The 22590-nt window shown below is 41.2% G+C and overlaps 1 long non-coding RNA gene across 1 annotated transcript in view; it reads left to right on the top strand.

Moving 5' to 3' along the window:
• Positions 1-876: 876 nt before the first annotated feature.
• Positions 877-22590, top strand: part of LOC103366986 (uncharacterized) — a 33289-nt gene continuing 11575 nt past the window's right edge. Inside the window, exons 1-2 of the long non-coding RNA XR_520699.1 lie at positions 877-1385; positions 5740-5809. This is a non-coding gene — a long non-coding RNA (uncharacterized LOC103366986). The remainder of the gene's footprint in view (positions 1386-5739; positions 5810-22590) is intronic.

Below are 22590 nucleotides of genomic sequence, written 5' to 3' on the forward strand. Positions count from 1 at the left end.
CATAAAGAAAATAATTAGCAGCTAAGCTAAAGTGTTAGCTGGGAGGAGGTGTGAATTTAAAGAAGTTTAAATGTGCATTTTTGCTGTTAACAAACCACAGTTAGACCTGTTGGAGGATAACACAGCACTGTGAAGGTAATACATATTACATGGTTGCTTAGTTAATTACTTGGTTAATATGCTTACTTATTATTGTTTGTAGCTTTAGCATAAAGAAAATAATTAGCAGCTAAGCTAAAGTTTTAGCTAGCTGGAGGTGTGAATTTAAGAAGGCATAAATGTGCTTTTTTCCCCCTTTAACAGGGCAAAGGTACACTTGTGGGAGGACAACACGGCACTTTTAAGGTAATAAATTACACTTAGCTGCTTAGTTAATAACTTATTTAATATTCTAGAACAATTCGAGGACAGCTAGCAAACATTTTTTTTTAGCTCTGTAAACACACACACTAGCATGGAAACTTTAACCTCAAGGTTGGTGTCAAACAAAAAGAGGGAGGACAGAAACCAAGAAATTAATTTAAAATAGCATATATTAAATACATCTAAAATAGCATAGAGTGTATGGTGCTAAAAATGTGACTTTACAGCAACTTTGTGAGTTACTGCTTTATTTTTAATTAACTTAAACAGCACTCCTTTTAATGCCCTCATATGCTCATCTGCTGCGGTTTATAATGTCGCGGCGCTATTTTAGGCTCTTCACAGCTCTGATTTAAAAAGAGTTCTTTTAAAACGTCTTTTTATTTTTTTTTTTGCACAAGCTTGACATCAGGTAACACGCAAATAGTGCTTTTTTAGAGCCGCGGAGGGGGCATGATAGGAGAGGAGGGGAGGGAGTGAGGCAGCTCCTCAATAATCAGCACACACAGGCTGCTTTTTACACATATTTCAGCGCGATGTGCCTTTTCTCTGTTCTTTTTTTTTTTTTTTTTTTTCTCGGGACACATTAAATAAGCAGCCCGACGGATCAGCCCCACTGCACACCGGTCTGGTTGTATAACTAACTGCGTTTCACCTCAGCTGAACTTGACGCATCTGGTTCATCGGCGGCGCAGGACGCACGGCGCAGTCTGCTGCCTGTGTGTCCCCGCTGAACCGAGCTGGATGGCCGGCCACAGGGAGACACACACACACGGAGGGGTTGATGGCGGCGTCGGCGGATGGTGGTGGTGGTGTTTGAACACTTTCATGGCCGCCTTTTGGACACCGATTGTCAACACTTTCTACAATTATTGCGCTTTTTTTTTTTTTGTTATTGTCTGCGCCCAGACACACACAATAGAAGACGAGCCACCATAGGAAATATAAAGCCCGCGGACTTGGAGTTGGACACCCCCCCCTCCAGGAGGAAGAGATCATCCAAGTTGAACTTGAGAGCACCGGTGCGTATGAACATTTCTCTCTTTGTGGCGTAAAAAGTGCGTAAAAAATGACAGGTTTTTAATAGAAACGCTGCGTATCGAGTGGGTAGCAGCGCTGTTTTCTTCCCCCCTCTCAGACTGGGTCAGTGGATGGTGACAGTGTTGTGACTGAACCGATCCACGCAGTTCTTTTTTTTTTTGAGGAGGGGGGCAAGTTTTCCAGGGTGGCAACAAAAAAAAAAACATTAGTGACATGTAAATTTGAGATCCAGACGAGCTTTACGCGGGGATGAAATGGTCGCTCAGACTCGCAATACAAGAAAAGAGGTCGCCTTTTTCGTGCCCTAGTTTCTGTTCGCACATCGAGACAGAGAGAGAGAGAGAGAGAGAGAGAGAGAGGCATAATCTTTCCCTTTGTTGTCCCCCGATGCAAACACTAGATCGGCAGCCGGGCGTCAATCCACCGCTCTGCAAGTGAGCAATTTGTTGGATTTCAGTATTTAAAAAAAGTGGATTTAATTAGAAAAAGCGGCGTCTCTCTCTCTCTCTCTCTCTTCCCCCCGAAGCTGCTCAGATGATCAGTGTATGTAAGACATGAGGACATATGGTGGAGCTGTGCGGTTTCCCCCTCATGTGTCACTGTGGTTTCCACTCTGAGAAGTTTTTCTGATGAAATTAATTCAATGAAACCCGAGAGGAGCTCACTCAGCAGTAGCTCCTTGTATTTTTAATGGTTAAAAGGCATGTGTGGTGCTCCCTGGCTGCTGCTCTCAGGTGCACACTTTATAAAGGAAGACAAAAAAAAACAACATTTAAAATAAAGATAGAGTTAAATTCTTGTGAGATAATTATAAAATTGGCATGGTGTTGATTTATGTGGCGTTCTGTGTGAGTGTGTGCTCAGGAAGAGCTAACAGGTGCTGCACAAGATCAGAGCAAATGAGTTTTTAGGTTCATACAGAGTTCGACTTTTTAGCCTGGAGACGGTTAAATGATAAAATTGCACCTTTTCTCGCAAAAATTGATTCTTCATGCTGCTCCAAAGGGAAAATTAAAACACACATTAGAAGTTAAAGAAGGTTAATTTGCAGGAGAATCATTTTTATTTGCACGTAAATTGAGTTTGTCCTGTTTTACAGCATGTTTAAAGCTTAAATATTAAAGTTTGGATGTCTCAGATCATGGCACAGATTTGCTTCATACCAAAGATAACTTCTGCTCCGAGCACCGTAAGGCAGCGGCACCTCACGCTCGGCACAGTTCAAGTTGAAAACTCACTTTATCAGGTTGTTTCGGTTCATCTCTGCCATCCTGCACATCTGGATGTGTGTGTTTTTTTGCTTTCTGTGCTCTCAAGTCACTGTGTGCCGGCCGGTCGGGTAAGATTCGGCTCGTTCTGTGTCAGTTTAAAGTGCAATGCGGCAGCGTTTCAGTAAAAAATATCCGCGCCGGTTGACAGAAACACAACGTTGTGCTGTTACCGAATTCTCTCCGTGTCACTCTTTCGCTGGAAAGAGGAACAGAGCTCCCAGAAGCCCGAGATACGAACGGGGTCAGAGTGACCTTTCGGGCACTGTGCTCGGCCGCAAACACACTCTTCATGTGATGTATTAATACCCTGACGCTGCATGTTTATAAAGCACAATCATTGCTATAAACAGGAAAGGGCTATTGTGCCTTTGAGAAAATGGAGCAGAAACACAGGTGGCCCTCACACAATGGACAGAGGCTCGTTGCTCCACTGTGAGTCAGTGGGACAGGAGAAAGCACATGGCTGCAGAGTGAAAATTGGCGTGATTATCTTCTGATTTACTCTGCCACCCTGCAGCTCAGAGCCCTGTTGTGGGCCATGCTGGCAGTGGCCAATGCGGAGACGAGGAAAGAGGCTCGGATTCACCCAAAAAATTTCTCTCATTTGCTTTCAGAGCAGCCTCCCTCCCACTCTCTCTCTCTCTCTCTCTCTCCCTGCTCATATCTCACGCAATTGATTGAAACCCTAAACGGCAAGATCGGGCCGAACGCAACCCAGCCTTTCTATGAATAGTTGATTGGACGCGATGTGGTGTGTTGTTTCTTTAAGGGCATTTCAGGTCAGAGGGCGGCGAGGCGGCGGGGTCGGCGGCGCTGGAGGATTTTTTCAGCGGCGTCCCGTCCTGTACTTTAGCTGTGCTGTAAAGGCACCCAGGCTCCTGTCACTCCCCTAATCAGGTCATCTGGTGTTTTGAGAATACATGCACGTAGCGCTGCTCGGCCTGCGAGGGGATTTATAAGGTGCTTTTCTTAGCCGCTTTTTAAATATATCGTTTAATTTATTGTGTGCGACTGAGCCACCGTGTCATGTTCTAATCTGCACAGATGGATGGTGTATTAACAGTAGGTGGGCGTTTGTCACTGATTATTTCTTCGGTATTAATAATGTGGGAAGCCATGAGCTGACAGTACAGGGTGTAGCCGGTGTGTGTGTTTTGGAAGTTCAACAGGCGCTATGTGTTTGTTGCATTCTGCTGTCCCGTCCCCCCCCCACCACCACCACCACCAAACACTTCACATTTTTAAATCTCAGTGCAGGGCATTTAAGTGCTTGACCTAATTTCTCTGGCAGCGAAGAATCCACCAGTGAAGGCCTTCGTCTGTCTGTGTGTGCGTATGTGCGCAAGCGCGTGTTGCTCTGGGTGTTTCCTCCTTGCCTTTCTAACAGGAAGCTGATGTGGAGTTCAACTGAGGACAGGGAAAAGGCCTTTTCTTTCCACTGTGAATCATTTGAGAGCGAGAGAGGGAGAAAAAAAAAGAAAAAAAAAAAGTGTAGAGAGAGAGCAAGAGAGAGAGAGAGAGAGAGAAAAAAAAAAGCACCCGGGCCGCTGCATTGATTCAACCCTCTCTCACTCGTTCTCCTTTTCCCTCCTTTCATTCTCTTTACCTTATTGTCTGCTTCTTTTTCTGACTCTGTTGTTTTTTTTTCTCCCTCTGATGTCGGATAGACAGCGGCGTTCTGGAGGGAATCGGTGGGTTTATGGAGAGTTCACAACTCCTGTGAGAAGATCGGGGAGGTGGGGTGGAAAGCAAATGAAGCAGGGCTCTGTGGGGAGCAGTGCAGGTTCTTCCGGTTCAGTTTTAACATACCCACAGCCAGAAAAAAAAAGACAGACTGCCCGTGTTATGTACTTAGGAAGCAAAAAAGACCATAAAACACCTACACACACTGGTTTATTAAGGCCAGTGTTGAGGCGCTGTGAAGGATTCGCAAACCTTTTGTGTTCCCCTAAATCTGGAAAGAACAAAAGTAGCCGTCTGGGTGAGAGATAAATACCTCACAACAAGGATGATTGGAAAACTGGCGTGAAATCCCCACAAAACTGCTGCAATCTTTTGGTAGTAGCGTGGATTCGTACGAAGGTCACCGAGTTCAACATTTCATGCTGCATGACACGTATTCCAAGAAGCGAATCCAGGCCAAGGCAAATGTTAGAAACGTTGAAACAGCATGACCTAAACTGTAATTGTAGATAATCTCATCCTCAAGGTTTTGTGTATATATTGCGGTGAAGCGGGGGGATTTTTATGTATTAAATAAGGCCACATATTCTAACTGAAACCACCTACTCGGCTTCTTTCATGTGTCTGCAAAATCTTTTTGACTGCGTGTGCGCAAGATGGAAGCAGGAGCGTTGCAGGACACACATTGCAGCTGCAGCGAGAGAGAGAAATATTCATGAATGCATGTTTGACAGGGAACAATGAGGAAGATAGACTCTGGTTTTTAATAAACTGTGCTGTTTGGAGAAGAGTGGAAGGGCAATTTCCTTGACTTGTTGTGTTTTTATAACTTTGTGTTAATGCGGATAACTCAAGCGTCACACAGCGTATAGTGTTTGGTGCCTTTATGCTCCCTCAGGGCAGAATCGGTGAAATACTTTTATTATTTTCAGCCTAAATGAGCGCGTTGCCGTCTCAATTCATCTGTGCTTGACGTGAGAATAAGTATCATATGTATGTAAATGTCTTTGTTGTGAATTATGCAAACCAGCATGATTAAAAATCACGCCTTATGATTGCAATTAACAAAAACTGATTGTGTAATTAAACCCAAAACTTATGTTTGAAAGGAAGAATGAATCAATTCTTGCTGGTCCTCTGCCCAACAGCAGTGACATGTAGCAGCAGAAATGTTCCAGTAAGAATGTCCTGTTCCCAGCTCGTGCTGGCACGCCGCGAGAGAACAGCACGCAACAAAACTGTGCACCACACGTCCTAATCAATCACGGATCGCGATAATTTTTCACAGTGCAGGTTGAAACAACAGAGCGGTGATGTTCCACAGTGTTGATTTGTGATTCGAGCCTCTTTCTGTGTCTTTTTTGATTTTTTTGCGGTGCAGGGCGGCCGATCCCACCGGCGAGGAGGGGAAAAAGGGAGGAAAGCACGAGGCCTCGGACACGGCGAAGCAGGTGAGCACGTGGTGATTCAGATGCAAAGCAATGTGTTTTGTGCAGTTGCAGTGTTTGGTCACACTCTTGCTGAGCAGAATGCAGTGACGTTGCTGCTTCGTTTGAAGGGTAAAAGGACGCAGCCTCCCAAAAAGTTGCAAAATAACATAATTTTTAAATAGAAATCATCTGCGATGTACGATGCATTAATTTTTTTTGATTCACTGGCAGCCTTGCATCTGATTTAAAAATGCATTTGGACTCTAACTTTAAAGAATAAAACAGAAATTCAATCTCCAGGAAACAAGTATCTCCTAATATTACATTTTAGAGTTTTCAAGAACTCTAACCTGCACCTCTCCCTCCTCTATTGTGAAACTGCAAGTGGTAGCAAGACAGAAAACAACATGATTAATGCCGAATCTGACAGTCACTGTCTAACGTTTCAACGCAGCCGAATATATTTTTAAGGGAACATAACAAGCAGAATCAGATTTGAGTTTGTCCGACAACGCAGCCAACAATTGGATTTTCCCAGTGAAGGAGAAGAGGGGCCTGTGTGTAGCTCTGGAGTGACACAATTATGGGGGGAAAAAAATATCAGGGGGATTTTATTATGGTGGACTTCATGGCACAAGAGTCTCTGGTAATAAATGACCTTGTTGCGTGACAGTTTGTGATTTTTATTTTCCTCTATTAAATCGATCCTAACATCGTGATGTCTTTTACTCCTCGTAAATCAGAACATTATCTCACCGTTGTGGAATTGATGCGATTTGAAGTTGAGTTATGGAAGAAGCATTCGGATCGTGAAGTAAAAGTACTGATACCGCACTGTACAAATACTCCACTACAAGTAAAGATCCTACATACTTATATAGACGTATGTAAGCGCTGTCAGCAAAACTAGAAGTACTTATTGGGCAGAAAAATGTTTATGCTGTGTTTCACTTTAAAATGTGATGTTTTTGGTTTCTGCTGCATTATTGTGTTTTACTGCTGTACATGTTTAAGGTTCTGGTACCACGTGTATGTACTGTTGAGTCGCTTAATGTACATCATTTTCGAAAAGATGCTCATATTCGTAGCATCTCTAAAAACTCGGCTGTTCACCAGCTCAGAGAAGCTCCACTGTTCTCAGAGTTGTGACGAAGCATTTTCCAGCTAATCCAAGAGGGTTATGAAATCGTTTATTTAGCTTTAGCAGCAGGACAGTTTTCTCAGCCCCATAAAAGAACACTTAATTCTTCCGTTTATCACAAACATCCAGAATAACATTTAGAGATGGACGGTTTTCACTGTAAAGAATGGGCTACGAAGAACTACGACGGAATAGCTGCTAAAGTTGTCAGATAAATGTAAGGGTGTACAAAAAGTCATATTTACCTCTGAGATGTCGTCGCAAAAAAGTTTGAAGCTGCAGTAAATGGAAGTAGTACCTCGAATTTGTGCATATGTGCAATACTGGAGTAAATGTGCTTTGTTAAGTTTCACTGTTGAGTGAACTGTGCAGGACTTTTTACTCGATAAGGACAGATAGTGTGATCCTCGGGCTTTAAAGGCCAAAAGGGACATTAACCCTCTGAACCTCGAGCAGTTTCTTGTTTTTGTTATTCTGTCACATTTTTACTCACTGAGATCTCTCTCTCTCTCTCTCTCTCTCTCTCTGTCTTTTTTTTTTTGGACTGCAGTATAAAATTCTGCAGCTCTATGGAAACAGCACAGCTACAGCTAGAAGGAGAGAGAATTAAAAAGGCTTTCTGTGCAGTCTAACATATAGAAGTTATAGTGCCATGAGCCAAAGAGAGAGAAATTGAAAGTTGATTTCTTTGTTTATTTTGTATTTTTTTTATTTTACATTAATTAGAAAAACAAAAGTAAAATATTTTTCTACATACCCACAAGGTGTTACAGCACTGAAAAGAAATGGGAGCTCTACACAGCATAGATATATAACTATTTACATTTTTTTTTAATATATAGTTTTTGGGCTTTTGCCTTTATTTAGAGCAATAGATAGAGAGGAAAGGAGGGGGAGAGACCTGCAGCAAAGGGTCGTGAGCAGGAGTCGAACCCACAACTGCTGCATTGGGGAACTATAGCCCCTGTTCAACTAGGTGAGCTACAGGGGCACCCATCTATTTACATTTTTTAGTCGTTTTTATACCTGCCTACTATCTGCTCTGTGTAAACATGACCTGCAGTTCAGCCGAAAAGTCACAGAATTTCTGTCTGGTGAGTGTTGGTCACAGCTGAGTCACTGATGGCTTCATGCTTGTGCCGAAGATGGCAGAATTTTCTTTTTCTTTTTTAACTAACTACGTCAGAACAACTAGTTTCTTTTGCTAAATTTTAAATGAGTAACGTAGAAGTGATTTTATCAAATTGTCACGATTTTTAAGCTTAGATTAAGTTTCCCGATCAAAAGGCATTACGCACGACCTCAAAATCATGCTGAAAAAAAGAAATCAGACAATTTCTGGCTTGTTAAATAGTGCAATTTAAAATAAAAATAAAATAATACAACATGCCTTTCGAAGCTGCTGGTGTGTTCTGGGGTGCGGCGGGTTAAAGGTAGGACTCACGCCATGTTTATTAGAGCGAAGTTTGTGGCGACGGATGTAAACAGCATTCTTGACGCTACCATACTGGAATACCTGTCTGTGCTCAACAGTAGGTGAAGTCCTGTTTGCCAGCAGGTTGTCGTGTTTGTTTTAACTTGCACGAAGTACCAGATGGGTGGAGTTTATTAGCACAATATAACTCCAGTGCCAAGAGACACACAAAGTTCACTGAGTTTAAACCACTTGAACGCCGATGCCACTCCGAAACCTTGTTTTGTGTTTCTTACATGAGAAAACAACACACGACAGCGTACAGCGTTCTGCATGTAAGCCGCATTATTTCACATGTTTTGAATTAAGCATCCAGACCTAAAGTGGCCCCACCATTACATGAAGTGGAAACAATTTGCATGTTTCTCACATCACTTTATGCCATTGACTCGTAATTCAACATGACACATTTAGTGTATTTGGAAACATTAGGAGCTTCATAGAATATGAAATAAAGTTCTGCGGTTTTAAATGAAGCTCAGCTGCAGGATGTGTTCGACTGGTAACGTGGGACAGGGGGGGTTTGAAAGTTTTATTTTGTTGTGGAAGCTCAGACGGATCTGTGTCATACGTCTTTAATGTGTAGAGGTGAGATTTGGCTCTGGAGCGGCACACGTTAGCCCCCTCTGTTTTATCTGGTCAGAAAGGTTTAAAGCCCCCAAACCCCCCCTGGTAGGGTTGAAAGACAAGCGATGAAAGATAAATCGACCCATTTATCAGAGCTGAGAGCTGTAGAAACAGAAGGGAATGATCAACTTTTCTTTACCTTGTTGGAAAATGACATGAAAATAAGTTAAAAAATCATATTGAATCAAAATTATTATTAGTTATAAACCGTAATAAAATGCTGTAAAAGACAAAAACTGTGAAGCCATGAATGACTCGGCTTCAACCGACAATCACGACAAAAAAAAAAAAAAGGAATTTTCAACCGAAACGCAAGCCGGGGTTAACAAAAACAAAAAAAAAAAAAAAAAAAAAAAAAAGTCAAAAAGGCAAGAAGAAAAAAAGGAAAACAAGGGGAACCAACAACGGTTTTTCCAAGAATGGGAAAAACTGAATGCAACTGGAAAAAAGGTTTAAAAGGTAAATCCAAGTTTAATTGAAAAAAATTTTTTTTACTTCTTTTAAGAATTAAAGCAATAAAAACTTGCCCGAACGCAAAAAAAAAAATTTAAAGTCGCCGGAACTGGAAGCAAGGGTGGGCCGGTTCCAAAAAAGGGCAAGAACTCAAAATGGAAGGAAAAAAGAACCCAAAAAGAAGAAAAAAGCAAAAAGAACAAAAAAAAAAAAAAAAAATAAAAAAAAAAGAAAAGGGGATCAAAAGGGCCAAAAAGTAAATAAACACCGAAAAAACAAAATACTTGATTTATATAATGTCCCCCTTATGTTGAATAACAGACAAAATAATGCAAATCATTATTATTTTTGCCTTTTTATGGCTTTATTTTATGCTAACTGTGGAGAGGGACAGGAATTATGTGGAGAAAAGAGCAGGGGAATAACATGGAGCAAATAGTCGGGAATCAAACCGAGGAATTGTTGCTCTGGACATTTTCACCCGAACCACGAGTGTGTCGCGTCGGTCCGAGTAAAGCAGTTGTTGGAGCTTTTCTGCATGGATCAGGGTGGCACTAGATCTACTGACGTGTTGTGTTGGATAGTAGAAAGCTTCCCCGTGTGTCCCTATTGCGTTATTTAAAGAACGTGTGTTGTTGCATCAGCGTAACTGAGAAAGAAAATTTAAAACAGTGAGTGAAAGTGATTAAAAAATGTATTTTAGTGGAGTGAAAGTTTCAGGAAAGAGAGCAAATTGGGCAGGGACGTTAGGTTATGTGGCTTTTTAGCTGAGAACTGGATAGTTACCCAACATTCAGCGCTTGTTAGATTATCCTATATGGGAAGCGACTCCCACAAAGCCCACAACTTCAGCAGAATAAAAAAGTATTTGTAAATGGCATTCGACTGAAGTCCGGTCCGTCATCTCTGTCTGTGTCTCTCTCCGGTGTTTTCTCTTCCCTCTTCACTTCCTCGGTTCTTCTCCCTGCAGACTTTTAGCTCATGTGTGACCTCTGCAGGTGTCACGCTATATACAGCAAGTCTAGCAGAGCTCAGCTGAATATCTACAGTCACCATTTACACTTTATATTTTCACCCTTTTACGCGTCGTGAGAATAAAAGCGACTTTTTAGTAAAGCTCTGTTGCATGCATTTATGTAGGAGCAAATAAATTAAGTGGGTTTTTTTTTTTGTTGTTTTGTTTTTTTACACACCCACTCCGTAGCTTTTCAGCTGACGTGGATTTAAATGCTTCGGGCAGTTTCTTCCCACATATTTACCGTAGTTTATTAATTGTTCAAATATGAAATTGAAAATTGAGGAAATTTACTTCTCAGATGAATAAAAAAAACCTGTTTTTAATAAATGTGTGCGACAATTTAGAGGCAAATGAGTCAGAGAAATATTTACAAAAGTTGAGACGGTGGGTTTTAGGAGGTATTAATGATGTGAATTCATTATCATAAATATAAAACGTGATGTTTCACACGTCAAACTAGTGCTGTGAATTTAGTTTCCACACATTTACGGCGTATCGGAGTCGGACGACAGATACAGCGAGTTACAGCGGCCGGTCCACGTCCCACTACATCCTCGTGTTCGGACTGAAACCCTTCATTTGATAAATCCTGTTTAGTGGAGGTCCAGTAGGCAGCTTCCCTCACATCAGGTGCTGTCCAGATGTGCTGTGAGAACCATTCTCAGGCTCTTACTAATCTCCCATTTGGAGAGAAGGGATGGAACAAGAAAGCTCTATTTGATTTCCAACATGTTATATTCTTTTATAAAAGGCTTATTCTTTTGGGCATCAGACGAAGATTTGGCTCGTAGTTATTCAGCGTTCTTGTGCTACATTTATAGTCAAATTACCATAAAAAGGAGCTTTTATCCTACACACACAGCTGAAGGTGCTTTATAGTTACCTTTTTCATTGTTTGAACAGATAGTCTGGACGCAAGAAATGAACATGTGTGGATTAAATGCGGGCAGATACATAAGATACTTACTTTTAATTATTAAAAACGGCTACAAGGGGAATTGCAAACAGTTAACTCTCTGAACCCCAAGAAGTCCCTGCTGTTTTTGTCACATTTTTCTTCAACGTGGGGTCATTTTTCACAGCAATATAAACTTCTGCACCTCTTTGCAAACAGCAGAACCATGACTATAAATACAACGGGCTCCCTGATGTTTTCTGAGCAATCTGACACAGTTATAATTCTAGAAATGATATTTTTTAGAAACAAAATAAAGTTGAATTTCTTTGATTAATTCCAAAAGTGGACAGAAAAGTGGAATCAGCATTTACTAAATCTTTTAAACAGGTCACAGCTGTTACGAACGCTAGAAAAGAAAACGATATTAACTCCATATAGTATAGATATTTTACTACTTAAAGGTTAAATTTGTTTTTATACATTTCTCCTCTCTTCGTCCTACAGTTCAGCAAAAACTTTTAATCACATGACTGTTGATTGCAGCTCATGGCTTCACAGTTGTGCTAAACAGTGCAGAATTTATATTTATATATTGTTTTATGCTTTTTTATTTGTTCCAGAATCTTTTTGCTGGAAATGTATTTATTTATTTTCCTCAAAACTTTAACTTTGGCCTCCACAATAAAAGGCTTTTGATGAACAGTTTTAACCTTTTATTTTGTTAACTTTCCTAGTGGAACCAAATGTCACACACGATCCATTCAAGGACGGTTGGAAAGCTGAAAATCCACCGATTCTTTCCGTTTTCACAGTTTCAGCCTCTGACGAATGTTTTTTTTTCTTTGTTTCTCCTTCTTCTTCTTTTTAAGGTATCGTGCCGTTTAATCCACTGGCAGGTTTGCGGGTTTCGAGGGTTAAGTGTTATCTTGTAAAATCTTTTACACCAAGGCCTCCCACGGTGCTTTGGCTGTTGTACTTGTTTAGCATCAACAACCATGTTTTACACGCAGAAGAATTTAGGTTTAGTAACCCAGTTAGCGCAGCTGAGGGGTTGACTCATACAAATCTAATATCTGAGTTTGAAAAGATCTGATTATGGAGGCCTCAGATGACCTGTTTGGCTCTCTTCCATCTCTCCGGCTTGTAAAAAGAACGTTACTCATACTTTAATTTTTGACCTGAGCCGACGCTTTTGGATGATCATCATTACTGTGACTGATGGAGTTATTTGCCTCCTTTGTATTAGAAATAATCAAGTAATTAATCAACCAGGGTAGCCTCCTTTTGATATTGCTATTCAATCAGTATTCTCTCCACTTTCTGCCCATTAAAATAACCAAAATCTAAACCCAACAGGCAGGATTGTAAAGCAGGATGTGATATTAGCCATGGGGACACACTTTACAAGAGCTAAGATGACTTAAGCACCGTGTGATTATCGAGCACGGCTGGTGTCATACTTGATAACAGGAACAGTTCAGGTCCGCTGGCGTCCAATTACAAAGCATTACATACGAGGTAATTATGGGGTAAAGTTCAGGGCAGTGCAACAGTGTTTGCGAGCTACTCAGGGCAGAATTACAGGCGAGGTGTAAGGTAACTTTATCTCGCGTCTGTGTTCATGGAGGAGCAGTAATCAGAGTGGATGATTGCTCTCCACCAGACAACCAGAATGAACTGTGCAATGGCAAAAAGAATCTCTGTCTCTCCCTCGCTCAGACTGGGGGCTGCCCAGCCTCCACAGAGCGCTCGGCCACTGCTGCATTGTGGCCCGGGGCCTCATTTGAATGGGCCTTTAGTATTTTGTGTGAACAAGTCAGCGCCATTTGCATTTGTTCCAGTCACAAAGGTTTAACAGGTCAATAGGGACTCCCTGGCAGAAAACTAACACGCCAGGGTAACTTTTTTTTTTTTCTCCCCTCTCCCCTCCCTCCCCTCACGTCTCCTCCATCGCTGTGGTTGTCAGGCACCCGGCCGGCCTGTCCTGGTAGTATGTAGCTCAGGCATGTGGCGTGTATACATATGTGTTTAAGAGTGTGTCCGTATATGTGCTTTAGGACAAGATTGGTGACAGCAGGGTGCAGGGTCAGAAAATAGGAGCTAATACTCTCCAGGCTGCGCTGACAAAGGTTTAATTAACATACAACTTATAGCAGCAGCTTGTTTGAGTGACAGAGGGGATTTTGTTTTTGTCTTTTTGTGTGTTTCAAAGAGACTTTCTTTCACGCACACACACACACACACACCCCAGCACATTTGTGCCTGTAGGCCTGCAGAGTTTCATTTCCTGGTCCTGGAGTATTTACACTCTGAGCAAAATTTGTAACATGCTGTGGAACAATACACGATGATATGTGGGAGCTAATTGCACCTCGCCAGCTTCACTGCGAGTGTGATGGCAGCATAAATGACCATTGTGCCATTTATAAAGAGATAAAGTAACACATTGTTCGAAGGGCTTTCAGTTTGTTACTTCTCTTCTCTGGGAACTTGACACATTATAGAAGAAAAAGTTCTGCTGTTCGTCTTTGGAAACAAACAAAAAAAAACTTTGTAGATTTGTTCTTAATAGAAACAGTAAATATGTCAGAATTTGAGTGACTTCTGTGACTGCCACAACAAAAAAATCTTTAAAGCACATACTAATTCAGTTTCTAGCACATGTGAACAGTCAGAGAAAAGCTGTGCCCCCATAAATTATTGTCAAAATAAAACGCTTGCTTTCTAGTTTGCACGAAGGTGCTTGCGATAAAACCGTGAATCCTCCGAACCCCAAACACTTTCTTAGTATTTTTTTGCTCCTGTGACATTTTTACTCACTGTGGGCTGATTTTTTTTACTGAAATATAAAGTCCTGCTCCTCTATTGAAACAACACAACCACGACTAGAAGTAGACGGAGCTTAGAAATGTCTTTCGTGCAGTGGGATAGTTATAATGCCATAAATCATAAATAAGAATAAAGTTGAACATCTTTAACTTGTTTTGCAAAAACTGAGACATGTACAACATTTTTTCAATCGCACAAAGGTGTTACCAAGTCAACAACAAAAAAAAAGTGCTTTACACGCTATAGGTATTACTATCCTATTTACATATTTAATTTCTTTCTGTACTTGCCTCCTATCTGTTCTGCGTAAACACAGCCTGCAGTTCAGCCGAAAAGTTCCTAAATTTGTGTCACTCTGCTGCTGGTTACAGCTGAGTCCCAAATGCTTTCTTGGCTGCACCGAGGAGTGCAGAATTTTTATTTTATTTTATTTTTTTACAAAATGTGGTTGCTGCAAGCGGTTAATTTTTAAATGAAACATGTAGAATAAAGTGATTTTGTTGAAATATCACAAGTTTAACATTTGGTTTGGTTGAAAGTAGTTCAAAGACTGATCAGAAAAGCTGACGATTTCATTTCTACAGTTTGTTGCTCTGATAAATTGTCTCATTTTGGCACTTTTCTAAAAATACCATCGATTTTCAAACCACCGTCAGGTTTTGGGCTTCAGAGGGTTAAAGGGTTGTATCGGTCCGGATGTCTCGAAACTGTTGTTTTTTGTCCCAGTAAACCCATTTGAGGAGAATATCTGCAGAGACCAGAATGTTGTCTCATCAAAGATTTATTGTGATTTTTGGAAGAATAGCAGAACTGACTTTTTATGGGTCTATTTTTTTTCTGAGCGTAGCCTGTGTCGCTCATGAGACTCGCTTGGGGTTTTCTCAGTCCAAGATCAACAGCACAGTGAACAAGTATTTTTGTATTGACTACACGCTTACATGTACTGAAAAAAAAAACAGTTATCTTAGTGAAGGAATGGGCCTTGCACTTGAAATAGTAATAGAATAATGCTGGTCCACCGCAGCTTTTCCATCCACTTTATGTGGGAGTTAAGTGCAGTCCGGGCGGTGGGGTGTCCCAGTCCTCACAAATACTGTCCTGCATTTGAAATATCGGTGGCTCCGTCTCTCATAACAGCCAGATGTGCTGCTGAAGAGTCCTCAGGCAACACAGTGACCCCCCAGCTGCACCCGGGGCAAGAGAATACACCGGAGTGCCTCATGAGTGAATACACTCGAGCACTGCAGTGTCAGACTTTACATATTGCAGACTTGTTTTCACTTAGCCGCTGTTATCGCTTTATTATTTATAGTGTGGTTTTATGAAAATGCAGTAACCTTACAAACAGCATGACACACGATTGTAGAATGCAATATATTGTGTTTATGCTGTACAGTGGAGAATGAGTTTTAATTCCCCTTTTTAAATTTAAGCTGTACTGAGCCATATCTTCGTCGGTTCGTATTTTCTGTGTGTGTGTATTTTTTCGGACAAAAAAAACAAAATTAAATTAACCATTTGAAGCTTAAGAAAGAAAAATATTAGTTTCCAGTGAAGTTTATGCAGGACTACAGGTACGATATGCGTATGAATGCTCTTCACTCCACACATATACAAAAAGGGATTTTTTTTTTACTCGTGTTGAGGACAGACAAAGCATTTTCTTGTTCCAGATATTAACTGGTTTAAACACTGTGTACACTCACATGTACACTATAAGGAACTTCCTGTAGTGACTTGGCGCACATAGCATAAATACAGCAGTTCATACAGACAGGCAGTGTATATAGTAGGATACAAAACTATGTACACATCACGCACAACATGATTAGAAAATGCACTGCTTGTATTTATATCAGCACATTACAAGTGGTCTTGGAGACTGTCTTACAGGGACGTTTGACAGACAGCAGAGGAGGGACAAGTCAAATATTTCGTGGCAGACCTGAGTGGGAGCCATGCTTACAATGCTCCTGTCATGCTGATCCGAGCTCAACTGGCTGCAGCACTGTGCTCTGCTGTGCTGTATTTTGTTGCGATTGTTTGTGTTGAGCCGTGTGACCCACTATTTGGACTTCTGTTCCATTATCTTTCAAAAAATTCGCTGCACTTGGGTCTCAAGCGAAGAAAAGCAAAGTGAGAGCCCAGCGTCAGGTGCTACAAGCTGCGAGCTAGGCCTGCAGCCAGGCCCAGAGAGCCAGACCTGGCAGCTCCGAGGCTGCGACGTGTGAAACGCTGCACACAAAGGAGCTCACTCCATCTGTATGCACCCTACATAGGCAGGCTTTTGTTGCAGCCGACAGGCACATGACTGCTAGCATCTTAACCCCTGAGAGCCAGCGTCTCTTTTCCCCTCTCACTAGACTGCACACTGCAGTAGACACCACAGTGAGTCAATACTTTTAGGTAAAAACAACACTTGATTTAAGGCAGCAGCTTAGGTTTATTAGTGATTTATGTGCTGTGGGTATTTTTGTGGACATTTCTTACCGTAAAATACACCTAAAAAGAGAAATACAATACAAACACCTGAGCATGAGTGAAGTTTGGAGACAGATAGTTGAAATGTTGCGGCCAAACTTTGCCAAAGTGAAATGAATGCTATACATTGTTTGAAGACAATGATTTGAGGTTATTATTGAGGTCAGACATGAATAGGAGACCACAGCACAAAACACAAAAAAGTGTTTTCACATGAAATATATGTAAAAATATGCAGATGAATAATTTCCTAGCCTCTGTATGAGTTTACAAAACAATAATAATTGAGCAGGTCAGCTCAGTGGTGTTCACATTTCAGTCTGATCACATTTCCTATTTACTGCCAAGCCAGCTTTTCCCATTTGTCTGTACATTAAAGTTATAGGGAGAGTTCAGAAATGAGACCGCCGGCGCCCGCTGGGAGACCCCTCTGTAAAAATCCAATTAAAGATAAACAACTAGCACCAAAATCCAATGGCAGCAGCAGTTAGGAGATGCTCCGACCTATTAGCTCTCTTAATTTTTCAGTTTTACCACGCGATCAGATCGTCCTTGGATATGTCGTTAAGTCACGCACACACACACACACACACACACACGCTCGTTCTCCGTCTGGGAGTGGTTTTCTTATTAGACCTCAGTGAACCACCAATAAAAAGCAGAATTATACAAATTATCTTCTAAATTCAGAAGCTTGTGAATTTGTTGCTCACATAAATACATACCGTCGGTTTCATGCAGATTCACTCGTGTGCCTTGTGTTACCTCGTGTAACCCAGACAACTCCAGACGTGTGTGTGTGTGTGTGTGTGTGTGTGACGCTGGGAGCATGTGCGTGCAGACTCGTGCTCGATATGAAATCAAACAAACACTCTATTTGGAGCGTTCCTGAGCCCTTAGTCAGCTGAATTGGATATGGAGGAGTGAAACGGGCATGATGTCACTCAGTCAAATAAGTGTCCGATTTTTTAAAATTTTAATATTTTTTTAGAAATGAGATGGAGAAGGGGGGGCGAAGGGGATCACAAGAAGGCCAGAGAGGCTGCATTTAAAATAAAAAAACGTGGCTTGACGTCTTTGCCACCTTCCTCATGTAAGAATCGTGGGCGTTCGGTCCCGACGGGGGCTGGGGCGCGAAGGGCTCCTATCTGGGCCGAGCTAGGTCACGCAGGCCCATCCAGGCTGCAGTGGCTCGGTGACGTGGCATTAAAGTAGAACCAACAGCAGGTCCGAGTGCTTTAAGAGGTGGTACCACTCCCTGAGAACGCCACAGACCTGCATGTGAGCTGATGTTTGATAAGAGCTGCAAAAATAATTATTTATTAATGCGATATGGACCCCCGAAATGTGAGCAGTAAATAGCCAGGAATCAGGAGAGGTGTGTGTGTGTGTTTTTTAAGTGTTGTGAGGCAGAGGAGGTGGAGGAGGAGGAGGAGGAGGAGGAAGGGAGAAGAGGGGTAAGTTCAACTGTATAAAAAAAAAGAAAGCAACAAAAAAATATATCGTTCTCATTTATTTTTTTGCCTGTTTGTGATTTGTCTTGGTGTCTCTGTGCGTTATTAGTAACGAGGTACTCCTGAGCAGCAGGGCGTACCGAAATGTCACAGATGTGTCGGGCTGAAATGTTGCAGCCTTGAGAGCACTTGACTTTGCATTCAGAGCCCTTTTCCTTGTGTCATCCAGCACTGCAGAATGTTTTGATAGCTCACAGTGAAAATCTATTTAACGCAGGCTTGAATAAGACCGAACAAGCAAGGATTGCACCATTAGTTTTGTTGTAAATTCAATTTTTTGCCATCCTCCACACTGTTATTGCAAATTACAGAAGGGGGGGAAAAAAAGCATCATTTTTTTTTCTTTCCTTTTTTTTTTTTTTTAGCCAAAGATCAGAATGACATTTCTGTGTTCCCTGAATAAATATGACTCTAATTACATTTTTTTTAGTGTCCTCAAGATGGGCGATGAATTCTGTTAGCTAAATTAGAAACCAAACTTTTCTAATAAACCAGACAGTTGCAAAATGACCTAGAGAGGGGAGTCTCATGGTTAACTGAAAGTAGGACAAGGATTCTCCCAAAGCTCTGCCCTTACTTTAATGAAGAAGAGCTGCAAGAAGGACAAGCCATGAAGCTTGTCAAAGTGCTGCTTGTGTTGGGATTTATTTGTCCGTTTTTAAAAGCTGTTTAGCTTGTGTCGAGCGAACGCAGGTCCATTCGCTCTCTCCTCTTTTCCAACCTTTGCTCTGCTTTTGCTGCCGAATAGGCTCCCTGAGACACAGAGAAGCTCGGTTTGCAGAGGTGAGTGGCTTAATGATTATCAAAAGAAACACATTTGAATCAAAGTGCTCAGTTAGTGCCCTTGATAAGTGTGAGCTGTGTTCGGAAAACACTTGAAAACTTTTCCTTTTTTTTCTCCCACTTTGTTTATTTAGAGTTATTCTCAGTAGCTTCACCGTCTCATGCATTTGCTAAATAGAGCCTCTAGAAATCTTTTTTTCTAAACTAAAGAAATAAAAAAAACACACATATTTAATACTCGTTCTTTTAATACTAATTAATGAAAGCATTTATTTTATCATGAGAGTCATGAAATTTGCAGTAATGAACATTTGAAAAAGAGGGCTTTCTGATCACACATTAAATATGTCTGAAAGGACTGAAACTCCAGTGGCATTGTACTCTTATTTTGCCCGTGACAATAACTCAGTATTTTTAGTTTTGCATCTATTTATATAGAGATTTAAAGTTTCATAAGTGTTTTGTGGCATCCTGAATAGCAGCCTTCTAAATTCACTTTTAATTGCAGCGGCTCAGAGAGAAGCTTCTCATGCATTTCAGACCTCAAGTAGTTTGTAAAAATGCCATATCCTTATTTCAACAATAATAATGTATTTTTAATATAAATTACTCCTGATGAAGCCCTGAGTGAAAGAAGCGCTAAATTATGAGCTATTTAAAGTTCAGAATATGAAGAAGTTAAATTTGTTGTCCAGGAAAAAAAACAAGAAGCTCCTCTTTTCATGGTAGAAATATGCAGAATCCTTTTTTTATAGGAAAACAAATGTGTGTTTTGTTTTATCTTAATAAGTTATATGTAAATGCAGAATTGAAATTTCCAACTTTTTTAAAAAAGGAAGTCACTTTTTAATTGAATACATGAATTCATTCAGGGTTTTTAAAAATACATCCAGAGCAAAAAGAAATCCCTGATCCCTGGATGAATTTGCCTCCTTTTTTACTGCAGTGAATTTTGACTATATTAGCTCATATTACAATACCAATTATTCACAGCAAGGTATTTATTTGTAGTCTTTGTTAATAATAATCTTACATACGAGATAAGTGTTTATCCATGCAGGATGTATGCATGTTTCCTCTTTCTCTGTTTATTAAAAAGCATTCGCTTATATTCTCTTTATGTCCTATATTAATTTAGAAAGAAATGCTTTAATAGGTCGGACTTTCTTTGTTCATTCTGCCAAGAAATTAATAAAATTTGTGTGTATTATATGCTTTGAAACAGCAGAAATACATTTTTGCTCCTGTCATCATTTGCGCAAAAGGAAGAAATCATTAAATATGATGTTCACAAATCACGATGAATAAAAAATCTACTTTTTGTGCGTTGTTCTTGAAAGGCTGCACAGGGTTAACCTCGGTGTCTGTGAGGTCTTACAGTGACTGAAGGAATTCATGGAGGCACCACAGGTTTCTGCTGTGGCCTTTGTCTAAAAAGAGAAACTTTTTTTAATATAGTACATATAGAAATGTGATGTCCAGTGTACAACGTTTTAATGGCGGTTTGCCACGTTATAAGCTCTCTGAATGGCTGCATCACTCGGGCTGCCATCTTGTCTCCTCCTGTCCTCCATTTTGTGATTTTGTCTCACCTGCTTTTATCGAAGTTTAACCAATGTCTCTCTGGCTCTTTGCCTGCGAGGGGGAAAAATCAATCCAGCGGCTTCCACATGATTTTTAAATGTACATTTGTTTATTTTCATTTATTTTTTTGTAAGCCCTGTCAGGCGTTTATTTTATGTTATTGCCAAGACGGCCAACCTGATGGCGAATGTCTGCCTTTTACCTTCCCGAAAGGCTGAAATCTGCTGACTAATGCAGCAAGTTGAAAGCTGCCTGGACAGGCAAAACTCCTCAAACGGAGGCCTGAGTCCTCTTTGACAAGGTGTTTATCTCTTAAAACAATTTGTCCATGTAATCAGCGGCACTTAAGTTCGAGGCTGCACGCGACATTGGGTTTTACAGCTCTGCAAGCGCGAGCGACTGTGACCCGTAGCCCCATAATGGCCGCCGGGGGTCACGGAGGTTAATAGAGACTGATGTATGAGGCCCCAGAGTGACATCCCAAAGGGGATGGCCCCTTAATCCTTATTAGGCCTCTGTGTTAGTGATCCTTACCTTTCAAAGCAAACAGCACGCTCCCTTTGCCGTGGGGCCCCGACCTGCCCCCGGCGTTACACTTCTGACCCCGGGGTCGTGGCCTTTGTTCAGAACCCTTCAGAGACTGACCTTAAGGGTCACAGTTGTAATAGAGAAGTTGTTGAGGCGCGTGCTGCCGAGGGGCCCCTCAGTAGACCACCTTGTAGAGGGAGCCGGCCCGCCGCACTGGTCACCGAACAGAGGAGGAAGCGTGTGTGTTCGCCGGAGTGTGAATGTATAGACGGCTGCAACCTACGGGCTTTAAATACAACACGGCTGATCTGTGTGAGGGCACATCATTCAGCAGAATACCTTTAAACATGCAAACAAGACCCAAAAAATTGTCTTTTTAAATGCGGTGTGTCATTTTGCAAGTAGTTTGACTTGCGTAATGCGTAGAAGCTACAAGTCTGACAAAGAACAAAAGGGTATTTTTATTTAAGTTCATTATTTGTTTTTCCTTTTTTTTCTGTGTTTAATGCACAATTCTGTTTGAATTGTTTAAATAATAATTTCCTTTCTAATTGCAGTTCATGTTGTGATTTGCCTATGTTTGTGTTGTGCTGTATAATTTTTGGCAGCGACTGATAAAAATGGCTATTTGGTTGCTTTCTCAGCGTTTGCCGCTTGCCACGGGGCAGAGCAGCACCGAGCTGTGTGCTTATGCCATAAATTTAATCTGTGTGTGTTAATTGGTCGTGTTTGCACCAGTGTATTTGTGGGATGATTCATAAGGATGTGAAGGCACTCTGTATCTGATAAGACCACTGAATCAACAACTGCATTGTTTCAGCTCATGAGTGAGCCATAACTCATTTTACTGCAGCGTGCCACATGAGTTGCGCGTCGCTGACACATTTACTAGGTTGTGTGAAATTATTTTTCTAGTTAATTCGCGATTTGCATCTTTTTTGGCTTTTGCTGGTTTGTAAAGATTGCATGGTAAAGCCTCCAGTCCTTCTTTGTGGCTTCTCATCTTTCCTCACCTTCTGTGAATCGTCTGAAATACGCACAGCTTTAGAATTCTGTGCATATCAGCTCTCGACAATGCAATTTGCTTTTGCACACTGATAGTAAATGTAACGCGAGGCAGCTGGGTTTAACCTGAAGGTGAAGGGGGCTGATAAAAAGGAGAAAAATAGCGGTTGTAGACTGGTGGAGGTGTCACAAATGAGGTTGTTAATATTGGAGTTTCATCAATGGCAGCATTACGCAGGCCGCTCCTGCAGGGGCGAGGCCGTGCAGAGGGCTACAGTGTCAGAAGTTGGCAGCTGAGCCAAAACCAGAGCCGTATCCTCAAATGAACTCTCCACGACGTACGGTGCAACAGGCTCTGCCAAGTTTTTTGAATTCCTGCCACATGTTAGATGGTAAACAACTGACTCGCAGACACAGTGTCTTAGATAGATGATGAACAGCTAAGGGACTCTTCAGATTGCAGATGA

The sequence above is a fragment of the Stegastes partitus genome, unplaced genomic scaffold (assembly GCF_000690725.1).
Source record: "Stegastes partitus isolate 25-593 unplaced genomic scaffold, Stegastes_partitus-1.0.2 Scaffold1001, whole genome shotgun sequence".
Lineage (NCBI taxonomy): Eukaryota > Metazoa > Chordata > Actinopteri > Pomacentridae > Stegastes > Stegastes partitus.